Source organism: Xenopus laevis, chromosome 8L (assembly GCF_017654675.1).
Source record: "Xenopus laevis strain J_2021 chromosome 8L, Xenopus_laevis_v10.1, whole genome shotgun sequence".
In the NCBI taxonomy this organism is placed as follows: Eukaryota; Metazoa; Chordata; class Amphibia; order Anura; family Pipidae; genus Xenopus; species Xenopus laevis.
In genome coordinates this window covers 67,965,661-67,990,949 of record NC_054385.1, presented here as the reverse complement: position 1 = coordinate 67,990,949, position 25,289 = coordinate 67,965,661, and the positions used below count along the sequence as shown (strand labels likewise).

The following is a 25,289-nucleotide window of genomic DNA, read 5'->3' as shown; positions in this document are numbered from 1 at the left end:
TGCAGCATAAAGCTATTGTCACAGGGGCAAAAGTATTTCGAGAATTCATGAGAAAGTACTTGACACAATACTCTTGTTTGTGGCTCAGTCTGCTATAACACTTTTTTTGTTGTTCAGATAACACTGAAATAATTCTTGTTTTGCTTCAGTCACAAAATTAAAGATTCCACCCTCTTAAATACCATATTCACCAAACAACTTAGAAATTATTCATTACCCTTAGGTTGGCATTATGATCTGCAAAAATCCTAAGAAATAAAAGAGGTGCATGCATATGCAAAATTTACAAGATAAGAAATTGTTTTATTTTTGCACCATTCTGTTTTTTAGTTTTACCTTATTCCAGATTTGGAGATTATACATGGTGTCAGTAATGCAGTCAGATATGGTCCAGGGTTAGATCTTCTAATATGGCTCAAACCCTCTATATGATATTTGGTTCATTGGCTGCATTTTAGCAAAAAGATTCATGTCAGTATACTGGAATTCTATTGCTCTTTAAGACTGTAGGGTCCTTCCTATCCTAGGGCAGCTGGTGCCAGGAGAATCATCTGGTTGTATTTTACTCTATATAGTTGCCATAGAGAGGTTTCAAACCTTTGTTCACTAAGGTGTCGCTTTTGTTTGTTTGTTAGCTCTGTTACATCTTTTTTTAATATTCCTAAGAGATTGTTACATAGTTTGTTTGATATATGGGGGGTGGTAAGCCAGTATTTATGTTGGGATAGCTTCTCAGAGAGAATATGTGCATTAAGTAGTGGCCTGCTGTAATGTCTGCATATTTTGAGTAATACTAAGGGGGTTATTTATTAAGGTTCGAGTTGAGTTTTCCACAAAAATTCGTGTTTTGGATTTTTTTGTCAAAAGTCATATTTTTAGGTTAAAAAAAAACTTGAAGTTTTCAAGTTTTTTCCAAAAAACTAAATTTTTTCGAGATTTATTATACCCCGAGCATGGAAACATCTCGAATTCGAAAATACACCATCTAAAACCTGTTGAGTCAATGGCAGAGGTCCCTCGAAACATTTGAAGATGTTAACAGGAGGGTGTTCAAGTTTTTTTGGAGGGTTTTGCCCTAAAACTTGAACAATGCGAGCAATTAAATTTTTTTCCCGCTGAAAACTCGATTACTTGTAGTTTTTGGGTTGTTAACCCCAAACTCGTTGAATAGATTGTTTTTCATGCTAGTTTTTTCTTAAATTAGAAACCATTCGAGGTATAAAGAACTCTAAATTCGACCTTTGATAAATAACCCCCTAAGACCATAGATCATTTCTTATAAATAAATAAAGAGGAGTGTAGGAAGCACCAGGAGATGGGGTTTCTTGCTCCATATTGTTGTCTCTGCACCAACACAGGAGTCAGCCTGCTAACAGTGCCTGATAAATCACGATTAGGACTTAGAGGGATGTTCTGTTCATCTCTGGCTGTTAGCACAACTCTAAAATCTCACGTGGGACAGAGAGCAATATACTGTACACAGTTGCATCATTTTGGAAATGCCACCTCCATATTTAAGTGTAAGACAAATAGTAGAACACTTTACCTTTACAAATGGCTTAAACATTTAAATCACTTTTAAACATGTTAAGGGATTTCTTAAGGGCACTAGGGGACTCCTTTAGCAGACAAAAACAATAAAACATAAACAATAACATACAACAATAGCCCATGTCCATTTTAGTTTTAGTACTCGTTAGCTAGCACCCGTATTTCTGAATATTTAACCTTGAACCACTGTGGTAAAACAATATCCCATTTGACACAGGATAGGTACTGCCATCATTAAGCACTTTACAGAGGAAAAGTCCGATTGGTGAATCTGTGGCATCTGGAAACTTTTTCACAGTCAAGGATCGGCTGTGTGAGCTATGGAAATGTTTTTATATTGCTGCTCTTTGTTTTTTCCTGTGAATACAGTTCCAGGATACAATATTTACTATAAAGCTGAGTCCCCCAGGGCTATTATCTGTACCTTAAAATGGCAAATCATTTGTAGCACATCAGTCTGTTCCCAGTATCAACTCAATAAGCCCCAGAGTGTGTGTGGGATGTGGGTACATTATGAACGATCATTGCCAAAGTAGCTTCGAGGCAGAAATAACTATTTCAGGGATGAAATACCGTCTCTGTTTTGAGGTCAAATGCTGAAAATTCTTTGTTCTCAGAAAGAAAAATAGATTAACTAAAAATCCTTAATCCTTTATAAACCCACTTACCTTACTCCTTTCCCAGATATATTTGCTCTATGCCCATCTACAATACATAAATAACTACCCTGTTAATTTGCTATGTAACCAGCTGTATTATGTTGGGACCTGTTGTTTTCCCACATCTTAGTGAAGTTGCGGAGTTACGTCCGTTTGCCAGAGCGGAAAAATTTCGCCTGGTGTTAGAGTGCGAAGCAACAATAGCGTCTGTCTCCTTTGCTGGCAAAGTGTCGCCTGCACCCGTTACGGAATCGGCAAAGTTCTGAAATGACGTCACGCTAGCGTTAGTCACTTCGCCCTTTAGGGAATCTGCCCCTCAGACTCCATCTTAATCAAATAATAACAATTTTTATAATGTAATAATAAAACAGTACATTGTACCTGATCCCAATTAAGTATAATTAATCCTTATCGAAGGCATAACAATCCTTTTGGGTTTAAATAATGTTTAAATGATTTTTCAAAAAGCAATGTATGGAGATCCAAATTACAGAAAAACCCTTTATCTGGAAATCCCCAGGCCCCGAGCATTCTATAGGTCCCATAATGGTACTTGTGACTCCTGTCTTGCTCTGTTGTAAGGATTCTACATATACACTCAGGATCAGTGTCCCACAAGGTAAGGTAAGCAGTACAACTTTATGTGGCATTGCTTACGCATGGCAGTGCTTCATGCGGGGTGAGACCTGAAAAACCCCTGGTACCTAGTTCTAAAGGAACTGTCAATGCAGCTCAAAAAGTATAGAGCAATGCACTATCTATGGTCAGAGGGGCACGAACTAATCATATGGGATTTAAGGGATTTTTTTATCAAAGTTTGAGTTATTTTTTTCACAAAAAAATGTTCGTTTTCGAGGGTATTTTTCAGTCAAAACTCAAATTTTATGGTTCAAAAACACTAAAAATTCAAGTTCTTTAAAAAAAAATGTCAAGATTTTTTTATACCCCTCTAAAATCTGTCAAGGTCATGTAGAAGACAATGGCAGAGGTCCCTTGAGCCATTTGAAGATGCTAATTGCCTTTATGATGTTTAAGGGTTTTTTGGTGGATTTCCGCAGAAAACTCAATTAATTTGAGTTTTTTGGTTATTAACCCTGAATTCACTGATTCAAGTTTTTTCTCAAATTAGAAATTATTCCAGTTGTGAGTTCATTTGAGGTATAAAAGTTCAAAGCTCTTAAATTAGACCTTTGATATAAAAACAACCCTCAGTGTTGCAGTTTTAGGCTTCTTATATCTCCAGTACCCCTGCTCATAGTAAATAACTGCTGTTCTGATGCCTGTGGATGAGAATGGGTTACAGTCTGACATATTCAAATAAAATGTCTTCTCTCCAGAAGAGGCACTCTGTTGTAAATAGGATTTTGAACAGCAGGTCTCTGCGTCTGTTTTACATAATAAAGGGATGCCGGCGTGTTGTACATGCAGAGCTGCTGGAGAGGATGTGCTGGGACAGAATGAATTGTCTTATTTTTCGTAACAAGCTATTTTTCGCTGTGTACAAAAACAAAGAATTGATATTTAACAAAGACCATTTCAAAAAGGCACACCGTGCCCATAATAATGTGGAGTTAATGTCATCTTGTAAATAGCAAATAGCAGGAGAGCCTAAAATGTATCTTTTAATTGTGTCAAAGCCTTTAGGACAGATGGTAATGTTGACAGGACAGTGTTCCTACAGAAATAATGTCATAATATCTTTGCTCCTTTAGAACTGTGGCAAAGGAGGTGTTTTCATCTCCACTACAAACAGAGAGAGAGATCAAAACGCTGGAAGATTAAAATGGATTGAGTTGGCACAATAGGAAGAGCTGCGGATCATCAGGACCTATGACTGCCAGCCAAAACATGCAACAGTGCATTTCTCTATGCCTAGTGGAGGTTCCCAGCTATTCATAGTACTGTAGTCAACAGAGCCTAATCCATTGTAATCCTCTGGCATTTTCATGTAGCGCTCTTGATGCCACTGTAAATGCTGCGGCAAACAAAACAAAACATTTAGGAGCACATTTACTTAGCTCGAGTGAAGGAATAGAAGAAAAAAAATGTTGAATTTCGAATGGTTTTTTTGGCTACTTCAACCATCGAATGGACTACTTCGACCTTCAACTACGACTTGGAATCGAACGATTCAAACTAAAAATCATTCGACTATTCGACCATTCGATAGTCGAAGTACTGTCTCTTTAAAAAGAAACTTCGACCCCCTAGTTAGCCACTTAAAACCTACTGAAGTCAATGTTAGCCTAAGGGGAAGGTCCCCATAGGCTTTGCTAGCTTTTTTAGGTCGAAGAAAAATCGTTCGATCGATGGATTAAAATGCTTCGAATTGAACGATTTAATCGTTCGATCGAACAATTTTTCGTTCGACTGTTCGATCGAACGAATTGCGGTAAATCCTTCTACTTCAATATTCGAAGTCGAAGGATTTCAATTCGGCAGTCGAATATCGATGGTTAATTAACCCTCGATATTCGACCATGAGTAAATTTGCCCCTTAATGTTCTATATAATTTATTGTGATGGTATATGGGGCATTTTCTGATATTTTCTTTGTACCACAATTGTTCCATGGTAAATGTCCCATATCAAAACTCTTAGGATTATCAGTTATCATTTATAACCTTCCATTATATCCATAATGCCATCATAATGACAGCAAATTCTTCATTTATACTATAAACCATACAACTTTTATACTTTGATTTGTTGGGTATATTGGCATGGAAGTTGCTTTAATACATAAAACTGTTTTAATATTTATTAGAAGAAATTGCTGTCATATGTTATCATACAATAAAGAATTATGTTGTTATTACATGATAATATGGTATAATAAAAATATGGTACAATATGGTGTAACAACAAAGGTAATGACTTGAGTGAAAGGAAAGTATTATTAGTATAAAAGTGTTGGGAGCTGGTGCCGGGAGAATCAGCTGGTTGTTATGTTCCATTGTATGGTTGCTATACAGTGGTTTTAAATCTATGTTCACTAAGGCATCACATGGATATTTTAATTAACATATAGGCCTTGTCTGTTTTAAACATTACCACCAAAATGACAATAAGGCCTATAGTTAGGGATGTAGCGAACTGCCGAGTATGTGTTCGCGAATGCCGTTCGCGAACACCGGCAAAAAATGCGAACAGTTCGCGAACAGTTCGCGAACTTCGAACATCCGAAAATCGTTCGATTCGAACGATCGAAGGATTTTAATCGTTCGATCGAACGATTTTCGTTCGAATCGAACGATCGAAGCCATTCGATCGAATGATTTCATTCAATCTAATGGCTTCGATCGTTCGATTCGAACGAAAATCGTTCGATTTTAGCGATCGAATGGTCGAACGATTTTGACGCGAACGCCTATTGGCGAACGTCGCGCGACGTTCGCGAACTTGCGGCGGACGCGAACAGTCGAAGTTCGCGCGAACTAGTTCGCCGGCAAACAGTTCGTTACATCCCTACCTATAGTGTGTATGGGGGGGGGCTTCAGAATTAATTTACAACACTTATTGTTTTGACATGTGCTCAGTATAAGGCATTTTAAAGTGTTGGCATCATTTTAATTAAGTCTGTAGTTTCTTTTCCTGCTATTATACTTCTCATATTGTTTTGAAAATCCAGATAGAGCAAATGATTTGCAATGGCTTTTGTAGTGGAAAACCTTGGCAATTAATATTTAAGCTAATAGGAAAAATGTGTAGAATGCTAATAATTGTGAATTAATTAAGCTGAATTGTTTTCACTCTAATTGAAATTAATCAAAAAGATGTTACAGTGTATTTATATATATATCTTTATTTTTATAACTATAGTTATTGCCATGTAACTGAAATCATCAATCCTTTAAGAGCTTTAAGCCCCATGTGAATTAATTAAAGCAGTGGTTGCCTAAATAGAACCTCCCGACAAACACTCTCCAGGAATCGAAATTTCACTGGCAGGTGACTTGATCCAAAGCCACCGTTTTAAGAAAGACCATGGATTATAAAGTGAAGTTGCTGCCAAAGGAAGGCTATTTCTAGTATGGAAGTTGCAGCTAGGTTATCAAATTCCCAACAGCTAGTAGCAGAAAGGGAGGCCATTCCTTTAAATCAACCCATTGTGGATTATCTAACAAGAATCACAGAGAGAAGGAGGGAAGAAGATCAGACAGGGTGCAAAGAGGCACTAGAATATAGAGGTACTTCAGACCTTGTTGATGGCAAGTTCAGCAGTGAGACAGTGAAACCAAGTGGAAAGTCAAACCTGGAGGAGTCTAAACATAAGAAAATTCATCCTGGTTGCTCACTAACACTAGTCGAGTTTACCAAAATACCTTGAGAATGAGCATGATAGCTACTGGGTAATAGAAAGCCACAAATACATTGTCTGATTAACATCCCAACTGCTGTATACAAGCAAACAGAATGCTTAACAGGAACGTATACATGTATTTGCAGCAATGTGCATTCAATGAATTGCGATAAATATACAACATTGCAAAGATTAAGTGACACATGTTAAGAGACATAGGAGGAAAGAGGCCACTGTCCAGTAAAGTTTATAAGCTAATATTATTTCAACTCTACATAAATGATAAACCCTTTTTGTTTAGTATTCATAATCAATTAATTTATCTACACTTGTATATGATAAAGACTATTTAACCCATTAAACAATTACTATGCAATGTCATACAAACACAGTACAGCCGAGCAAGATATTCTTATTTAGCACCATAGCACAGACATTCCAAAACTCATAGGAAGGCTCAATGCACCCAGGCTATGAAGGATTTTCCACCCCAAAGCCTGACCAATTTGTGGGTATTGCATAGGTGCCCGACCAGATGCTCTATACAATGGTGCTATGCAGTTTGCTGAATAAGCCTTTGGTGGTGCATTTCTTGATGCAAGAGGACCCTGTTTATAACACCCATGTTCTGGCTGTGTAAAACCCTTTCCCTCATATTTATGGATCCTTTAATGCCATATGTAAATATTTATGCCTCTGGTATCTGGAGCCAAATTTCACAGGCACCATTCTACTAAAATTTTGCATGTCAGCTGCATTGTGGGTAAAAAATTTAATTGTTTTTTTACGCTTGTTCAGTAAATGAGTCCTGTCTTACTCAAGGTATTTTTAATAAGCAGTTATAGGAACCTAAAATAAACAGTAAATAAAGGGCAGGATTATAGCAAAGATGACATAATTTATTATTGTTGCAGACGATGCAATGCAGGAGATGATGTAAAGGAAGGAAGAATATAACCCATGGTTAAAACATACCATGGAATCTTGGATATATTAGCACAAGTTGAAAAGTTAAAGAAAGAAAGAGAACACACAATGAAGAAACGCTGTCCTTCTGTAACTTTGCTCTGACATTGGCCTGATTTCACTAAATCAAAAGAACTAGATTTCACTGCAGACCAACCTTATATAATGAACTTATTATAACAGATCAATACTCGTAGGCTTTCGGGGGAAGCAACTATCAACACTGGTTTATACTATCGTACAGATAATAAAGACACTGAAGATGTGGTTCTAGATATTTCTTCCGAATAATTCGAAAATAAGGACCTTGGTTTAAATGAAATACTTTTACCAAACATTCTCCAGCATAAATCAAAACACAAAGACATAAATGTCTATAGATTTACAGATATATATTTATTTTGGAGCTGGTGTAACTTCTTCAACAAAGCATACTGTTTAGAATCTCCAAATAACATAATCAGTACTTACATATACACTGTAAGTGTCCCCTTTCTAATACAGTTCAGTGTGCAAAAACATTAGGCTACATGTGTGCTCAGCAGGGCATGCAAGATGCATTCATAGTGTACATCATTTGAGCACACCTTGCACCCAGGGAAGCCTGCAGCAGCAAGAATACTGTATCCGCAACTAATACATTTGGATGTGTCTTCAAAGTGCAGTACTTTTACTGTGTCACATGTTCAAGGTGCACTCAGACGCATTGCACCTTGAAAATATATTACACCCTGCTAAGCAATGTGCTACAACACTGCAGGAGAAGAAAGGGTAAGAGCTGACCTTTAACAGCAGAGCTTACACTTCCTTTGTAAGACTGGATATGTCTTAATGCTAGGAATGATATTATTATAGTTTTATGTGGAAAAATAATATAACATACTTTAAGAAAAATACAATTAAAGGAATTGTTCAGTGTAAAAATAAAAACTGGGTAAATAGATGGGCTGTGCAAAATAAAAAAATGTTTCTAATATAGTTAGTTAGGCAAAATGTAATGTATAAAGGCTGGAGGGACTGGATGTGTAACATAATAGCCAAAACACTACTTACTGCTTTATACATTAAATTGTTGGCTAACTAACTATATTAGAAACATTTTTTTTTTTGCACAGCCTATCTATTTACACCGTTTTTATTTTCACACTGAACTGTTCCTTTAAGGCAGTTCAGGAATCTACATAAAATAGTAACTTTTCAGGAAGAAATTCTTTTAAGGATCAATAAGCACCATGGCCAATAAGCACCATGAGTAGGCATTCTTACTGCTACAGTATACAATGGCTACATCATCATCTGACATATTCAAGTAAGCAGGCTAAAGCTATGATGCCATTCCTTTGATAAATAGGCATACATTATATATATATATATATATCATCAGGTTGCATGACTTATAGTTGTGCAAAGAGGGTATGGTGGAAGACTCACCATGTTCCATCACAGCTTATTCTTTCACCCCTTAATCAGAATCACCACAAACTCTTGCTTTTACATGGCTATCACCAAATTACTTGTGGACCATATCAATGTAAATAATAAAGGAGAGGGAAAATTATTAAAAAATTTCAGTTGATGGTGGGGGTGGGGGAAGTGGTGGGGGATGTGGAGAATACTATATGCAAGATGCATAATAAAAAAAAAAATTATAATAATACATAAGTAGTAGTGATGAGCAAAATTATTTGCCAGGTTTTGCAGTGAAATAAAAGCCAATAGACTCCAATGTCAGCAACAAAAAACTGGACGGTATTGAAAAAATTGCAGCAAAGAAGCGCCATTGACTTTTTGTCTTTTTTGTAGTTTTCTTCGAACAGTTATCAACGGTACTCAGTGGTAACTGACTGAATTTTAACAAGAAATTAAGACTGGACTGAGGGACAGCCCAAATGTATAAATAGACTGGCTCTAGAAGAGAAACCATGTCCTGCCTCACCAAAGTTGTTTGGTTATGCTGACAGCACATTGCACCTTCTAAGTGCTGGAGGGCATGGGTCTGAACTAGTGAGCTATAATTTATTAAATAAATGTTTTAGAAAACAGTTACTTTCTCACTGAAGTGAAGTGGATGAGAGTTCTGGCCATAATCATAAAGGAAAATGTCCTGGAGAATAAACTGTTAATGCACAATTAGGGAAAATAACTGGTTCTTCAACATAGCAAGGGCAAAGTTCCTTTAATTACATGTTTCTCAGTCTTTGCCAAGTGTGCCTATTTTGGGACCTGTTACAATTTTGGAGTATTAAGATTCTTGACCGGTTATCTGCAAACTTTCTAAATGAATTGGACCTTGTATCCCACAGGTACTAATACAATGAGGGCAAACCCCAGCTAAAAATTAGCAATCACATAGTAATTAAGAAATGTCAAGGTTTGCTAAACCTGGCCATACATGGTCAGTATTAGAACTTGGTTCCTGCAGACCAGCTCTGTATTTTAAAGGTTCATTTACGGGCCAAACAAATGGTCTGCATGACCAATATGTGGCCTGGGAATAGGCTATTGAGCAGGTTTAAAGATCTTGTGGACTTATTAATCTTGTCCTCTCCCAACTGGTCTGCAGTTGTTGACCTGAGGCCTAACAATGGATAGGCCCAATTTAGCCCACCAAATCAGGCCTACTCATCTGGCAACTTCGCCCAAAAAGCATGTCTTTTGTGTATAGTCTTTTGTGTGAACGTTACAATGCATGCTACATATTAATGTTTCTTTAATGTACAGTATATTAAAATAATATTAGCATTCCCCATGTTATATCTTGTTAGAGATCAAATCAACCAAGTTTAAAATTTCACCTTTGTTCTCTTCTTTTTTTTATCACAGGTATTATGCTCTCAAACACTGAGATTTTTGTTTCTTTGGGTGGGTTGTAAAATGTGCAAAACATAAATAATCAGTAATTGAACGTGTTTTTCACAGATATACAGTAGAATAAGTATATTTGATTACCAGATATGTACACCTGTGGCATATTTATTGGTTTAGGTAAAAAAATAAATTTTTCTCACATACATTCAGCAATCCTTACAAAGTGCTGAATTAAGCAGATAAGCTGTCAACCTCATTTTTGTTTAGGCTGCCAACCTGACATTAAAATTGCTTGTCAGTCTGGATAATGCTGTGGAAGGTTTCTTTCTGCTCTTAAAAAAAACATGTACGGTACTATCATTAGAGGGACATTGTAAGAAAAATATTGTAAAGAAAGCTGTTATTCTTTAACGTTTTGTAAAAAGTTGACCTCTACAGTGATGTACAGAAGAGCCTTCAAAAATACAATCAATAAATACCTGAATCAACAAAACAGTTCACAGTTTTGTGAAAATAGAAATATATGCTGTGTTCCATGTTTGGTGTGTAAAATGTTAGCAGCTTAGTCACACCAAAAAAAAGTAGACCTGGAAAGTCTCTAAAAATATATAGTGCTTTTCGTTACTAGACCTCAGAAGGGATGTCTATAGACCTCCAACTATTGCTGTAGAACAGGTCGCAATATTTCTCAACAACCGATGCGTTTCAACAATAGCCAAGAAACAGTAGGCTGGAAGTACTTGTACAGTCCCACATTTGACAGTTGATCAAGGGCAATACCACTGAACAAGTAAGATGAAGGCAAGAACAGTAGGATTCCTGGGGTTCCTAGGCCCACTGGGACTGCCACCTCAGGGGCCCTCACACAGTGTCGGCCTTGGACACCAGGGACCCACCCAAAAACTTTAGACCAGGGGCCCACTCTACTATTATTCTTCCTCTCCTTACACAACCTCTATTCTCCTAGTCTCTTTTCTTTACATACTATAATCTATTAATCCATCGATTTAGCTTCTTTGTTCTCATAGAAATTGATAATTACCATGAAATAGGCCAAAAGTTTAGAAGCAAGAGATCCCACTGCCACCTGGGCCCACCGGGAGTTTTCCTGGTATCCCTGTGGGCCAGTCCAACACTACAGAAGGGAATATAACATTGCAGCAAAGCAGGATCATCTCCACCCTTCTAAGTTCTAGGTAAAATTAGTCATTCCAATCAATATTATGCATATAACCTGCACATCTTACAAGGATGAGAAGGTAATAGGTACAGCAGTAGATTTCAATGAAATGCTTGTTAATATTCAAGGGGGGGGGCAGTAGCTAACACATCAAGATGTTATATTCTGAATGTCTGACATTTTAAGCTCAAAGAAATAAATGGACTGGATTTTTCTTTTACAAATATTTTGCTGACATTTCACTTCAGCATCATTTCAAGTCAGCTGTATGAACATTCAAGTCTTGATTAAAAATATTGACATTTTTTTAAAAAATGTGTACTTTCTGCACCTCATTTGCATTTCAACTAAATTAGAGCTGATTAAAATGCACCAAATTCTTTTGCAAGACTCTTTAGTAATGGGCAGCTGATAATGATTGTTCCATGGAGACTAAAAAAGGGAGATTTCAAGCAGACAGGGTTGGGTGACTGGCAAGTGCAGAAAAATTTAAAGGAGAATTGTTTACTGTAAATCATTCACCGTTTTTATTTTTATAGGAATGCAGCAAACTGTTTTCAATAAATGTTTTTTAACTTTTTCAATGATATTAAGATGAACAATTTTCAATAACATGTTAATAATATGACCCAGTTTATAGTTACATGTATCAAGTGGAAAAATTATTTGAGCGGTTTACTTTGTAAGAAAGGGGATTTGGATTTGAGGGAAGGGAATAGGGGAAGTTGCAAGATGGAGGTGTTTCATTTTAATGTGAAAAGTTTAACCTAAAGATAAGGCAATGCAGAGGAAATATTCACTTTATATCATAGTAGAGATCTAAATCAGTCCTTGGAAAAAGAAGATTAATATTGTAAATGCTTCCTCATGTCCAGACAGCTTCCCAGAGGTCATAACTTAGGGCCAGATTCAATTCAATCTGAAAGATTTATCTCCTAATTGAATTCCAGATTTCCCCATAGACTTTAATTGAGTTTTCCCATGACAAACTATGAAACAAAGTTTTCTCATAAAACTAGCCATTAGGAAGAGAAGTGGCACCCAGTCGAGCTACATATTGGATGCCCCCTGTACCACTTAAATGTGTCTAGTTAATGACCATCAAGTGTCTATCAAGTCTGCCAAGATTATATTAAGTGAGAGGGAGGCAGGGACTTGACTGTATGAAAAACGTGTAGCTGTACCAAGGTACCCATAGTTTTGGGAATTTGTTGTGTTTATCTGATACTATGCTAAAAGGTTTTTAGTTACCCATTATCCAATTTAGAAGCAGCAAAATAGAAGTAGGATGTTGTCCTAGCTTGCCATGACAGTGTCTTACATTTTGGTGCAAATTATTTCCATAATTTTTCCTGACAAAATGTGCACAGATAAAATGCAGAAACATACTTTGAATAAGATAACTCATAGAACAGACACCATTATCTCTCCAAAATACAAAGATTTCATTTTAAAACTTTTTTTGTTGATCATTACTATCTGCAAAGCTTAGTGTTCATTCTGAAACATGCTCTGTTCTAAAGGAGTGCTGGTCCCTGAACCATTGTATTACTATTATTATTATGCTTCTTTCGTTATATATTGTTCATATGGGTTGGATGATTTATTTACACAATGCAATTTCTATCAGTTTGAATGCATATTTAATTGGATATCAAAGAATGTGCTTTTATTCTCTGTTTTCCTCCTGTAAGAGAAGGTTGGTTTATTCATTCTTAAGGTTCACAGGGAAATCTTTGTCAGTAAGGTAAATGTAATTGTGTAGCAAACAATAGTTATGATAGTCAGTGACCACAATGAGCAGCACAATAAAACCTTTCCTGCAACTCTTTTATAGATCCATATACTGTAACCTATCCATATAATGCTTTCTTCTTCTCAATATAAACTCTCGTTCCATAATGGAATAATAATTGCTTCAGCCTAATCTCTTGTTGTTACAAACTGAACTTCAGCAGAATCGTACCGATAATTAGGAAACTTCCCAGTGATTGTTCACAATACATTTCCCAATAAATCACTGTGTGCTCCTGAGCGTGATATGCAATTGTCTGATGCAGACTAAACCTATTAGCCTAGCCTGCACAGACCTAAATGCTCTACTTCTGTATAATTGGGGTGAATAAGTGGAGAAGAATGTAATGTACATTAATGAAAGCAAATGTGCTATTTTTTCCTGCCCTGTAATTTTTCTCTGTTAGAAGCATAACATTTTATCCCGTTGCATGGCATGACCCTGACCAATAAAGTGGCGATCCTATTAAAAGTGTGTAAGTTCTTTCTAATACCGTAATTGTACGTGTGACAATGATCCAAAGCACTGTTTCTATTGTTGTGTCTCCTTCTAAAATGCTGGCTGAATAGATTCCTGTTGAAAATAAATACCATGGAGACTTCTTACAACGACATACAACATAGTTAAGCTCTTACCGCCGCCTTTTATGAATTACAATTTGTGGCTATGCCCTTCAGCCAAACAAACATCTCTGCATCTCTGCTCCCTATGTGTGAGTAAAGTACTATTAGAGTAATATGTCCAAGTTGCCAGTGGGTCCTGATGTAACTTTTTGTGTAAGGTTTTTGCTTGCTATTTCCAATGTAATGAATCATTTTTAAATAAATTAACCTTCAATGCTTTTTCAAAAATGTATATACCATTTAAAGGGATGATCTTCAGAAATGATTGAGTTTTTGTAATATTTATTGAAATGTTTTTCTTTTTGTTAGGTGGTTTACATACTAGTTAGAGTGGGATTCTCTTTTTGTAGCACAATGTAGCTCAATATTCATTGTAAAAAAAAGCACTGCTTAAAGTTACAGTAGTTCACCTTCAAATTACCTTAGTATTTTATAGAATGGCAGATTCTTAGTAGCTTTTCGATTGGTCTTCATTTATTATAGTTTTTTATTTCCATCTTTCAAATGGGGGTCCCTGACTCTAGAAGACAAAGCTAATGCTCTATAAGCTTACAGTGTTATTGTTATTGCTACATTGTATTACTTATCTTTCTGCTCAGGCCCTCTCCTGTTCATATTCCACAGGGAAGGTGGGGCTCTGTATTTTTACTAGCGTTCTCTGCATTTTTTTATCAGATTTTAAATTCAGCACAAGGTGGGAAACACCATTTGAGTTTACAAAGCCATTACAGCACTTAAACCACTGGGATATGCAAATGACAGCCACAGTGTATAGGCATATATCTAAATATTGCAGTATGAATATAGTTATCTTGAGTGATTAAATATGTATTTTCTCTTTAACAGCTGGGGTGTCTGTTTGACTGTACAAGCATTGATAGATCTTGGTGACTAAGGTAAGTACACTTTGTTCCCAATGTTCAGTATTATGCAACAGGTTCTGTGCAAACACACTGTCAACATATTGCAAAGCTCTGTTCTTTGAAATCCTTTTAAAAAATGCACATTTAACCTCCCCAATCCCATCTTCCTACAACAAAATGACAATCATTGCTAGCTGTTATCCATAGATTTCTATGAGCTAGTTACGACAACTATAGCAGCCCCAGAGGGCTTTAGCTCACTGCGACATTTTTCTAGCAAGACTTAACCAACATGTTCATCTCCTCACTATTGATCCCAATTCTCTTGCTTCTCATCATTACCCTTTAGCTGCAATAAAATTGTATTTATGTTAAATAATAAAACATGTCAGCTACTTCAAATTATGACTAATTGCAGCTGCAGATTCACAAATGTGAACAGAAACCTTAACTGTATTTGGCTGATGAAAGAGAAAGTTTCAAAGCTTTAAGCTAAAGTGAAGGTGAGTGAGTGTAAAGGACCACTATACACCCACTGGTACCTTGGGAGCTTATCAGTGGAATACTGGCTGTAATATTTCATCTTCCAGGACTCTATATTTGGAAAAGTCCCAAGACCTCTACACTTAAAGCCTGGGAATATATACTGAAAAATTACTGATGATATCATTTAAAGATTAGCAATTATATATATGGAATCATTTATCCTTGACTGTAATCTATAAGGATACTAGAAGTTGCATACAGGTTCCATGACCACAGTAAAAATACTGAATATCTAGGTAACAGAAATCTGAAGTGACTTTCATTATCCTGATAAAACTATGTAGGAATTAGATCAGCTGTTATAATTTCTAAACTGCATCTAAATAAACAATGTGAGTCTTTACTGGCATATACAAAAGACATTCTATGCCACACTCATACCCAATGCAGCCATTGTAGTTAGCAGAGGTAGTTAGCTCATCAAACTTTTCTTTATACCATTGCATATGTCTATATTGTATTCATGCATGTCATTTTTTAGGAATTATTAGTATACACTTGCATGTACAGAAAAACCAAAAGCCGTATAATTTACTGTATTGTGAATTTTCTCCACTTGGTAGCAGCAGGATAAATTAAAAATACAGATAATTAGAAGTTATAAGAAGGGATATTAAAAGCCTATGGTGTTAATTAACAGTGGCCATTATTTCCACAGATAAGTGGACTAATGTCTACAGGAATGCACATATACAGTATTGTACATGTAAACAGGCATAAGATGTATCCTAGCTTTTCTGCATTGTAATATATATGAACATTTGATTAGAATAACCTGTTAAGTTTCAGTTTCTGGGTTGCTGATTTATCCAACACGTTCATTGTCAGCTTGGTACCGAAAGTTTTTATTTAAAATGTAGGCATTTTTTTGGTTTATATTTAGTCCTATCTTGTTTGAAATCCTGACATAAGCCTCTTTATTAAACTCCTGCATCTTGTAGATCTAAATTATAGAGATATGTTCCTTGTTATAACATATTTCATCTTTGTTTTCCTTGGGTCATCCTTTAGTCTGTTTAGGTCAAAATATATGTTTTTTTGGCACATTATTCATATTAACATAAGCATCTTTCAGTTGTTAGGCTTATGCCCTCTGTACCTTAGTTCCAAATCAGCTGTTGGTTTCTGCTTTTCCATATGGAGCTGTTGTCAAATTTTAAGGTAACAGTCAGGGGATCATTTAGTCATCAAAAATACACTTTACAGAAATAGTTTAAGGACATTCATTGACCACCACCAAAGTGCCTCCTCTGACAGCAAGGTCCCTATGATGGTGGATATTCTCACTCTGAGATGCCTCCTGCCTGGTATTATTAGGGTCACATCTGCCACAAGGGTAAGAAGAACATGTCTACTTATTGACTCTAAAGGGAGTAGGCGTATTGGGACAGAGATGGCTAGACCCTAAACATCTTGTGTGCCATGATATATATGAATGCAACTTCTGTACCTTATTTGATTTTCCCAACCTCCCTTATGCAGTTACACTACCCAGAGGCCTTCATTAGTAAACCATAATACATTCATTTTTACCAGGCACGAACCAAAGATCAAAATGCATCCAAATGCCCCTTCTCTTTCACCCCAGACCTCAGATTTAGAGCAGTGCCTGCTTTCCTCTAAAAACTCTTGCTGTATAAAGCCTACTGGCAGTTGGACCAGAGACTGGAATGAAAACAGTGGGTGCTATATAGCTGTACCTAAATTCTTAATTTTAAAAACTGATTATATTGATTTATTTAAAAAAAAAAACTTTTATGAAAAAAACATTTGTGTGGGCTGTTGGTCCCTGAGGCCTGCATGGCTCCCATGAAGCTGCACCAGCTATATGTCGGTGTTGTTTAAATCTAATTTAGTCCCTTAAGCATTATTTTTTGCTATGCAATTGGCCCTTTGACCTTTAAACTTAGAAACTGTGTATATTGTTTCCTACCTGCCTGCCATACCTCCCAATATTTAGGAAACAGAAAAAGGGGCAAAATGATTTGGAATGCATAGCGCAGCAATTTTTTGGCCCATGCCCTTTATGTGGCCACACCCCCTAATTACCATGTTCATTTTGTATAATTTGGCAGGTTATGAAAGTTTGAACACATTTCTGTGGTTTTTATATGTTATTAAAGTTTTGCAAATGAAGGTGAATTGACCTTTAAGCTGTGAGTCTTCATTCTTATCTTATCAAACTTTTACAAAAGTATGTTAAGTATCTATTCTGGGCTGTCTTCCAAGACCCAATTAAGTTAGAAACGTTGTATCTGTTTCTGGCTGTTCAGTGCAGCAGATCAAAGAGAAACATTGGACTTATCAGTACAAATCCGTGACAGCGGGTTGAGCTGTCAAAAGCGGGACTGTCCCACTCAAAACGGGACAGTTGGGAGGTATGCCCTGACTCTTGTTTATTACATACTATAAAGAAACTCAAACTTTTTTACCTTGGCCTGGCAGTTGATCTTCATGACCATTGTTACACTAGGCCCTGCTAGAAATAATTGTGCTATTATATGGTAGCATCCTCCTGCTGCTTATTATAATTCAATCAGATTAGACTTGAATACAATTCCCCCACATACAAATTACTGGTCACAGGGTATTCAAGATGAAGTAAAAGGTGATTCTGTAAGCTGCTGAGAGATGTGAGACTGCAAGGCATTGTACAGGTTACAGTCAAAGTGTTTCGCAGACTTCTGTTCTTGGATCTGACATATACTTGACCTGTTAATTAATATATGAACCTGCTGTTAACATTGAGTTGGAATATTGTCATGTGATGTATTAAAGAGAGAATTATTCTACTTTGTTAAGACATTTAGAAAAAAATAGTTTTCCGTGCAATATTTGAGAATTATGCAAAAAAACAAATGAACAGGGCCATTTCTAGATAAAGTATACACTTCAGGCGATTTATTAATCTGAGTGTGGGAAAAAAGTGAAAAAATAGAAAAAAGTGGTGTCAACGCAATGGTATTTATAAAGCTGTGTTACTCCTTAGTGTCATTTGACATCATCCATTATGAATCCCTGCAATCATCCATTAAAAAAGAACCAGTCACAGTATTTATAAAGGTGTGTGTTATACAATTATTTTAACATCACCTCAGACTTTGTATAAGCAATTAAATTCAGGCATAAAAATGGAGATGGCAAGTCAATTCCAGCAAAATTTGATGGAAGGAAAATGTGGCAGGGATGCTATTGAATGCTATTTTTTACATAGCATTGTTCACGTGTTTGCTGCTTTGCAGACTGCTATTTTACACAGTTGACTAAAATCTACATACATTGTAACTTGATAAATACACAGGAGTTGACACTGTGATGTCTGACATTCAAATAGAATGTGCTCTGTGCTATCTTTGACATTTGATTTTTTAAATAGTTTGATAAAGAGGTCCCAAAGGGTACCTGCACAATTGAGAAGTACAATTTCAGTCCAAAGCTGATTTAACCTTTAGTGTAAGTGCTGAGCCCTTTCCCTACTTGCATCTTCCTTAAGACAGTTGTGTTAACCCTATTATTGCAGCTGACTTAAAGCCTCAAATATACTAATTTAATTGCCTTTGAACCAAGGAATATGAGGAGGGATGTAATTATAGGTCCAGGACATATTTTAATGCCTAGAGAAGACAGCAAGTGGAAAGTATTCATTACTGGCGAGGGACGATATGTAATACCATCGGGAAGTATTCTGTAGCTAAAGCCTAGAGTCATTCTTTTAATTAAAGTTGCTTCCTCCTTGAGCGAGTCTGGTCACTTTTTTCTTTAAGACATGCAATTTCCAAAGTGTTAACACATGACTAGTAACCAAGAGCTGTGAAAATGCACTGAACAAAATGAAAGGTTCTCAATAGTTTAACAGAAAGAGGAACTTCAGAGTTTGCCTTCAAAGTTTGTACTCAAGGGAGATGAGCAGTTGTTCCCTTTATCAGTATAATACATGTTAGGCAGTATAGTAAAAGCAAGACCACTTTGAATAAGTGCAATAATATTCCACTTTTAATAAAGAAGGCGCATCTAAATGCACTTCTCTGAAAATATTTATTTTTTTCAGTTTGTTTCATGTCTGGGGAGGGGGTTGTCCAATAAAATGTAAACTCTTCTGGCCAAAAAGGTAAAGATTTATAGATTATTTGTGCCTGTTCATAATTTGCAATTAAATCAAATGTAAACAACATCCCCGTAAACCAAATTACAAATGTTCAAAGATTTCAAAGTTATTTGTAAATGTAATTGTACAACATACAGTAGGTACGGAGCACACAGTGGCCAGACGAATTAAAACTTCAAGGTTTATTGAAAATCCATTAAAATCAACATGTGGTATGGGTATAGCATTACCCCCAACGCTTGACGCGTTTCGTGGCAACTTGCCACTTCCTCAGATTCTGCCCACTGTGTGCTCCGTACCTATGTTGTACAATTGCATGAAGCCTGTCTGGAGTCGGGGACGTGATACACGTTGATGCACCAGGATTGCCAGACCCACGGGTCAGGAGCGGGTGAGTGCTGGCGCTTTTATGTCTGTACATTTTATTTGTAAATGTAACTGCTATAGAAAACAGTCTGTCCTCTGCTAATCTCTGCATTGCTGGCCCTGACTACATGTTGCAGTAGCTCTCTTCCAGAGAAAAATTCATTTCCCTCAACACCTTTAACACTTCTGTAGTTCTCCTTTATAGTGAGAATGGAAAATGTGGCTGGAGGGGAGCTGACAAAAGCAAAAGAGCAACATGGTTTCAGTGGGACACAGTCCCATAGTCAGTAAAAATGGAATGCAGAGCTGTCCTGCTTCATAAAACAAAAGCACAAGCTTAGTTCGAATTTGTATTCATTGGTTCATTATTCTGTGGAAAAATGTATTATACTTACACTTATTTTATCTTGAAAGAACAATCAGTATGGCTGCCCCCAATCATATAAGCATAAAATATGCACATGCTATTAAGTTTTATAGAATATTTAGCTATATAAATGAGAGGTAACCCCATTAATATACATTAACTAGTCAGGCATTTGTATAAAGTTAATTATAATACATTCAAAGACTACTAAGTAGTGCAAGAGCCTGTCTGGATGATGCAATGTTTGGTGATGGGTAAGTGGTACTGTATGATTACATGACCTGTCCCTCATAAATACAGTGCTGCCAAGAGGAATTTAGAAGAGAAAAGTTTGGTGAGAGGGCAAAAAAACAGAATGTAAGAGAATGGGCGAAACAAACAACTGAAACAAGTAAAAGTAAGGTATGTTTATCAACACAAGGAACTGTGAAGAGGTAGAGAATAAATAGAGAACCTAAAAATTAAGTTAAAAAAAGAGAGCACAACAGAAAGGGTGTGTAATAAAAATACCTGGTGGTCTAGTGGGGCGGCGGCGTGGACAGCCGACACGCCGCCGCGCTCCTTCTTCCTCCAGCGCCGGCGCCATCTTGGCGTCTTAGGGCGCGCGCGGCACGCATGCGCGTCTCTTAAAGGTATAGGCGCGCTGGTGTGATTGCGTCAGCGCGTATTGACGCTTGTTTTGGCGCTAAATTCAAATGTATTTAAGGCCATTCATACTTCCAGCCAGTGCCCGTGATAGGATTTATTCCTGGTGCTTCTGAGCTTTGTGCTTTTGCCTGATTCTGTCTGATTATCCGTTTTTGACCCTTGCCTGCCTGTTTGACTATTCTGATCTCTGGAACCTGACCCTTGCCTGCCTTCGACAACTCTTCCTGCCAATTCCCTTGATTGACAACCCGGTTTGATCCTCGCCTGCCTGACTATTCTCGATATCTGCCTGCCTCGACCCTGCCTGTCTGACGATTCTCTTTGCCTGCTCCATTTGTACCGTGACCTTCGGCCCAAAAGACTCTAGATACTTGCCGTGCCCCATTGCATGCCAGAACTCTAGCCTTGCCCACTCATAAGTCCAGGTGGCACCCCAGTAGGCGGAGGGCCTTCCCGAAGCCCAAAAGTGGTCACACATACTGGTGAAGAGAGCTCTGACCACGGTGCTTGGCTCTAGTTCTGGTATTGGGTGCCGGCCGTGACATTATCACGGGCCATGGAGGACGAAAGTCACGATGAAGCTGCTGCCGCTGCTGCTCCTCCAACTTCCACCGAAGTGCTTCTTACTACTTTGTTACAGCGCTTGGAGGATCATGAACAGAAGCAAAATTACCTCCTACAGGGTTTTCACAACCTAACCCGACAGCTGGAGGGTACGCAAACTTCGCAGCAGCAATCTGTTCCTGTTCCAACACCTCCTGAGGTGTCCTCTGCCAATTGGGGTAACTCATCAAAACCCCATGAACCAAAAATTGTGTTCCCCGAAAGGTTCAGTGGGGATCGCACTAAATTTTTGTTTTCAAAGAGGCATGTAAGTTGTACCTTAGTTTCTTTCCTCATTCTTTCCCATCCGACGAAGAAAAAGTAAGGTTCATAATGACCCTGCTTTTGGGTGACCCCCAGATTTGGGCTCTCAGGCTGCCTTCCTCTGACCCTGCTCGTTATTCCCTAGACACTTTCTTTAACAGCATGGCCATTCTCTACGATGACCCGGATCGTGCATCGTCTGCCGATACCGCGATTCGTAAGTTGCGCCAAGGGAAAAGGGATGCGGAGGTGTATTGCACCGAATTCCGCCGGTGGGCAGTGGAAACTGGGTGGAATGATTTGGCTCTTAGGAGTCAATTCCGTTTGGGGTTATCCGATTCCGTAAAGGATAGTCTGGTTAATTTTCCCCTACCTTCTAATCTGGACGACCTTATGTCCTTCGCCATCCAGGTAGATAGAAGACAAAGGGAAAGAAGGGGTGAAAGGAGTACAAACTTCTCTGGGGTTACTAATTTAAGATCCAATGTGGTGACCAATGTAAAATCCCCTAACCTCTTTGTGCCTCTGCCTCAGGAGGAGCCTATGCAATTAGGCATATCCCACCTAACTCCTGAGGAAAAGGCACGCAGGCGTTCCATGGGTCTCTGTATGTACTGTGGAGAGAAGGGACATTTTCTGAACCAATGTTCTAAGAGGCCGGGAAACTCCGAAACCTAAATGGAGAAGGGGAGCTCCATTTGGGTGCAGGAGTTTCCTCTCCCCAATCAGCCTCTAAAGTTTTGTTACCTATTAAACTAACTTGGCCTATGGGCTCTGTTAAACTGTCCGCATTTGTGGACTCTGGGGCGGAGGGTAATTTTCTGGATACTGCTTTTGCAGCTAAATTCTGTATCCCTATTGTTCCTCTAAATGCGCCCATGAGAATAATGGCTGTGGACAGAAGACCCTTAGGGTCAGGTGTAATCTCTAAGGAGACAGTAACCCTTTCCATGTGTGTAAATAACTTTCATTATGAGGAGATAGCGTTTTTCCTCATAGAGGGTGCTTCCTCTCCTCTTATTTTGGGGTTACCATGGCTCCAGAGGCATAACCCTCTGATTGACTGGGTCTCAAGGGAGGTGATTCAATGGGGTACTATGTGTGGTGGGGTATGTTTTCCCTCTGTAGTTGCAACTACTTCTCTTGAGGGGTTACCTGCTGCATACGCAGACTTCGATGATGTTTTTTCTAAAAAGGCAGCAGAAACTCTACCCCCACACCGGCAGTATGACTGCCCAATAGATCTGGTCCCCGGGTCAACTCCTCCTCGTGGAAGAACCTATCCTCTTTCTTTGCCCGAAGCCCAGGCAATGAAAGAGTATATAAAAGAGAATCTAGAAAGGGGTTTCATCAGACCTTCTAGTTCCCCTGCTGGGGCGGGGTTTTTTTTCGTTGGGAAAAAAGATGGTGGTCTTCGCCCTGTATTGATTATAGGGGGCTTAATAAGATTACCATAAAAAATCGCTATCCTCTCCCTCTAATTTCTGAACTTTTCGATCAAGTTAAGAATGCAAAAGTCTATACCAAGCTTGATCTTAGGGGGGCTTATAATTTGATTCGAATCAGGGAGGGGGATGAGTGGAAAACAGCGTTCAACACCAGGGATGGCCACTACGAGTATTTGGTGATGCCATTCGGTCTTTGTAACGCCCCCGCAGTGTTCCAGGAATTTGTCAATGACATCTTTCGGGACCTGCTGGGGATATTCGTAGTGGTCTATCTTGATGACATTCTTATTTTCTCTTCTAATCTTGTTGAACACAGGAATCATGTCTGTGAAGTTCTACGTAGACTGAGAGAAAATAATCTTTATGCAAAACTTGAGAAATGTACTTTTGAAGTTACCTCTGTTCAATTTTTGGGTTTTAACATTTCTAACAGGGGTCTTGAGATGGACCCAGGGAAGGTGAGAGCAGTCCTGGAATGGACCCAACCCCTTTCTTTACGAGCAACCCAAAGATTCCTCGGTTTTGCAAATTATTACCGCCAATTTATCAAGAATTTTTCCCTGGTAGTTGCCCCAATCACCAACTTGACCAAAAAGGGTGCGGATCCTAGTATTTGGCCCCCAGAGGCAGTTCAAGCTTTCGAACGCCTCAAAAACGAATTCAGTTCTGCCCCTATTTTGCAGCATCCTGATACTGCTTTACCTTTCATTGTGGAGGTAGATGCCTCTGAAGTGGGTGCTGGGGCAGTCCTTTCCCAAAGGCACCCGATTACCAACAAGTTACATCCCTGCGCCTTTTTCTCTAGAAAATTTTCGCCTGCTGAGGCAAACTATGATATTGGGAACAGGGAATTGTTGGCTATCAAGTGGGCTTTTGAGGAATGGCGGCATCTACTTGAAGGTGCTAAACATATGGTAACCGTATATACAGACCACAAAAACCTGCTTTACATTGAGTCGGCCACACGGCTAAACCCTAGGCAAGCTAGATGGGCATTGTTCTTCACCAGGTTTAATTTTTCTTTAACATATAGGCCTGGATCTAAAAACACCAAAGCTGATGCACTCTCTAGAAGTTTTGAATCTACCTCCTCTGACTCTAGTGAGTGCATCCCTATCATTCCTAGGGAATTGATTGTAGCCGCGTTGGATTCTGATCTCTCCACCTTGTTGTCCCCTGTCCAGTCTTCTGCTCCTGCAGACACTCCTTCTGGGAGAATGTTTGTGCCTGAGGAGTTGAGGGAACAAGTACTCGAAGAGGTTCATAACTCCAAAATGGCTGGGCATCCTGGCATTTCCAAAACTATTTCTTTGTTAGCCCGCCATGTGTGGTGGCCTTCTTTTAAACTGGATGCTAAGGTTTTTGTAAATTCTTGTCCAATTTGTCAAAGGTCAAAATCCTCTCGTCAATTGTCACAAGGTCTGTTGAATCCGTTACCAATCCCTGAGAAGCCATGGTCTCATCTTTCGATGGATTTCATTGTAGATCTGCCTACTTCCCAGGGTAAAACTGTAATTTGGGTGGTGGTGGATAGGTTTAGTAAAATGAGCCATTTTGTTCCCCTTCCACACCTCCCTTCTGCCAAAACCTTAGCCGATCTGTTTATCTCTCATATTTTCAGGTTACATGGGTTCCCTGTTAATATTGTATCTGACAGAGGAGTTCAGTTTGTTTCAAAGTTTTGGAGAGCTTTCTGCTCGTTGGTTGGGATTGATTTATCCTTCTCAACTGCTTACCATCCCCAAACCAATGGGCAAACTGAAAGAGTGAATCAATCCCTAGAGCAATATCTCAGGTGTTACGTTTCTGATAATCAGTCCTCTTGGGCTGAATTGTTGCCCTGGGCAGAGTTTGCCTACAATAATGCCACTCACTCCTCCTCTGGGGAGTCTCCGTTTTTTATTGTAAATGGGCTACATCCAAAAGCATTTTCTTTTTCTGGTTTTGATTCCTCTGTACCCTCTGCCAATTCCTCTGTTAATCATTTTTCTAAGGTTTGGGCCCAAGTTCATCAGTCTCTTACTGCAGCTTCCTCAGCCCAAAAGAAAGCTGCAGATAGATCTCGTAGAGTGGCTCCTCAATACAAGCTGGGAGATCAGGTTTGGCTATCTACCAAAAATATTAAGTTGAAGATCCCCTCTCTCAAACTGGGGCCCAGGTTTATTGGTCCATACCCAATAACTGAAATAATCAA

At 38.3% G+C, this 25,289-nt stretch overlaps 1 protein-coding gene across 1 annotated transcript in view; it reads left to right on the top strand.

Moving 5' to 3' along the window:
* The window catches only part of LOC108698591 (leucine-rich repeat and fibronectin type III domain-containing protein 1-like protein), a 290,895-nt gene that overhangs the window by 149,312 nt on the left and 116,294 nt on the right, over nt 1-25,289 (top strand). Inside the window, exon 3 of the mRNA XM_018230199.2 lies at nt 14,732-14,781. The gene's annotated coding sequence lies outside the window, so the exon portion shown is untranslated. The remainder of the gene's footprint in view (nt 1-14,731; nt 14,782-25,289) is intronic.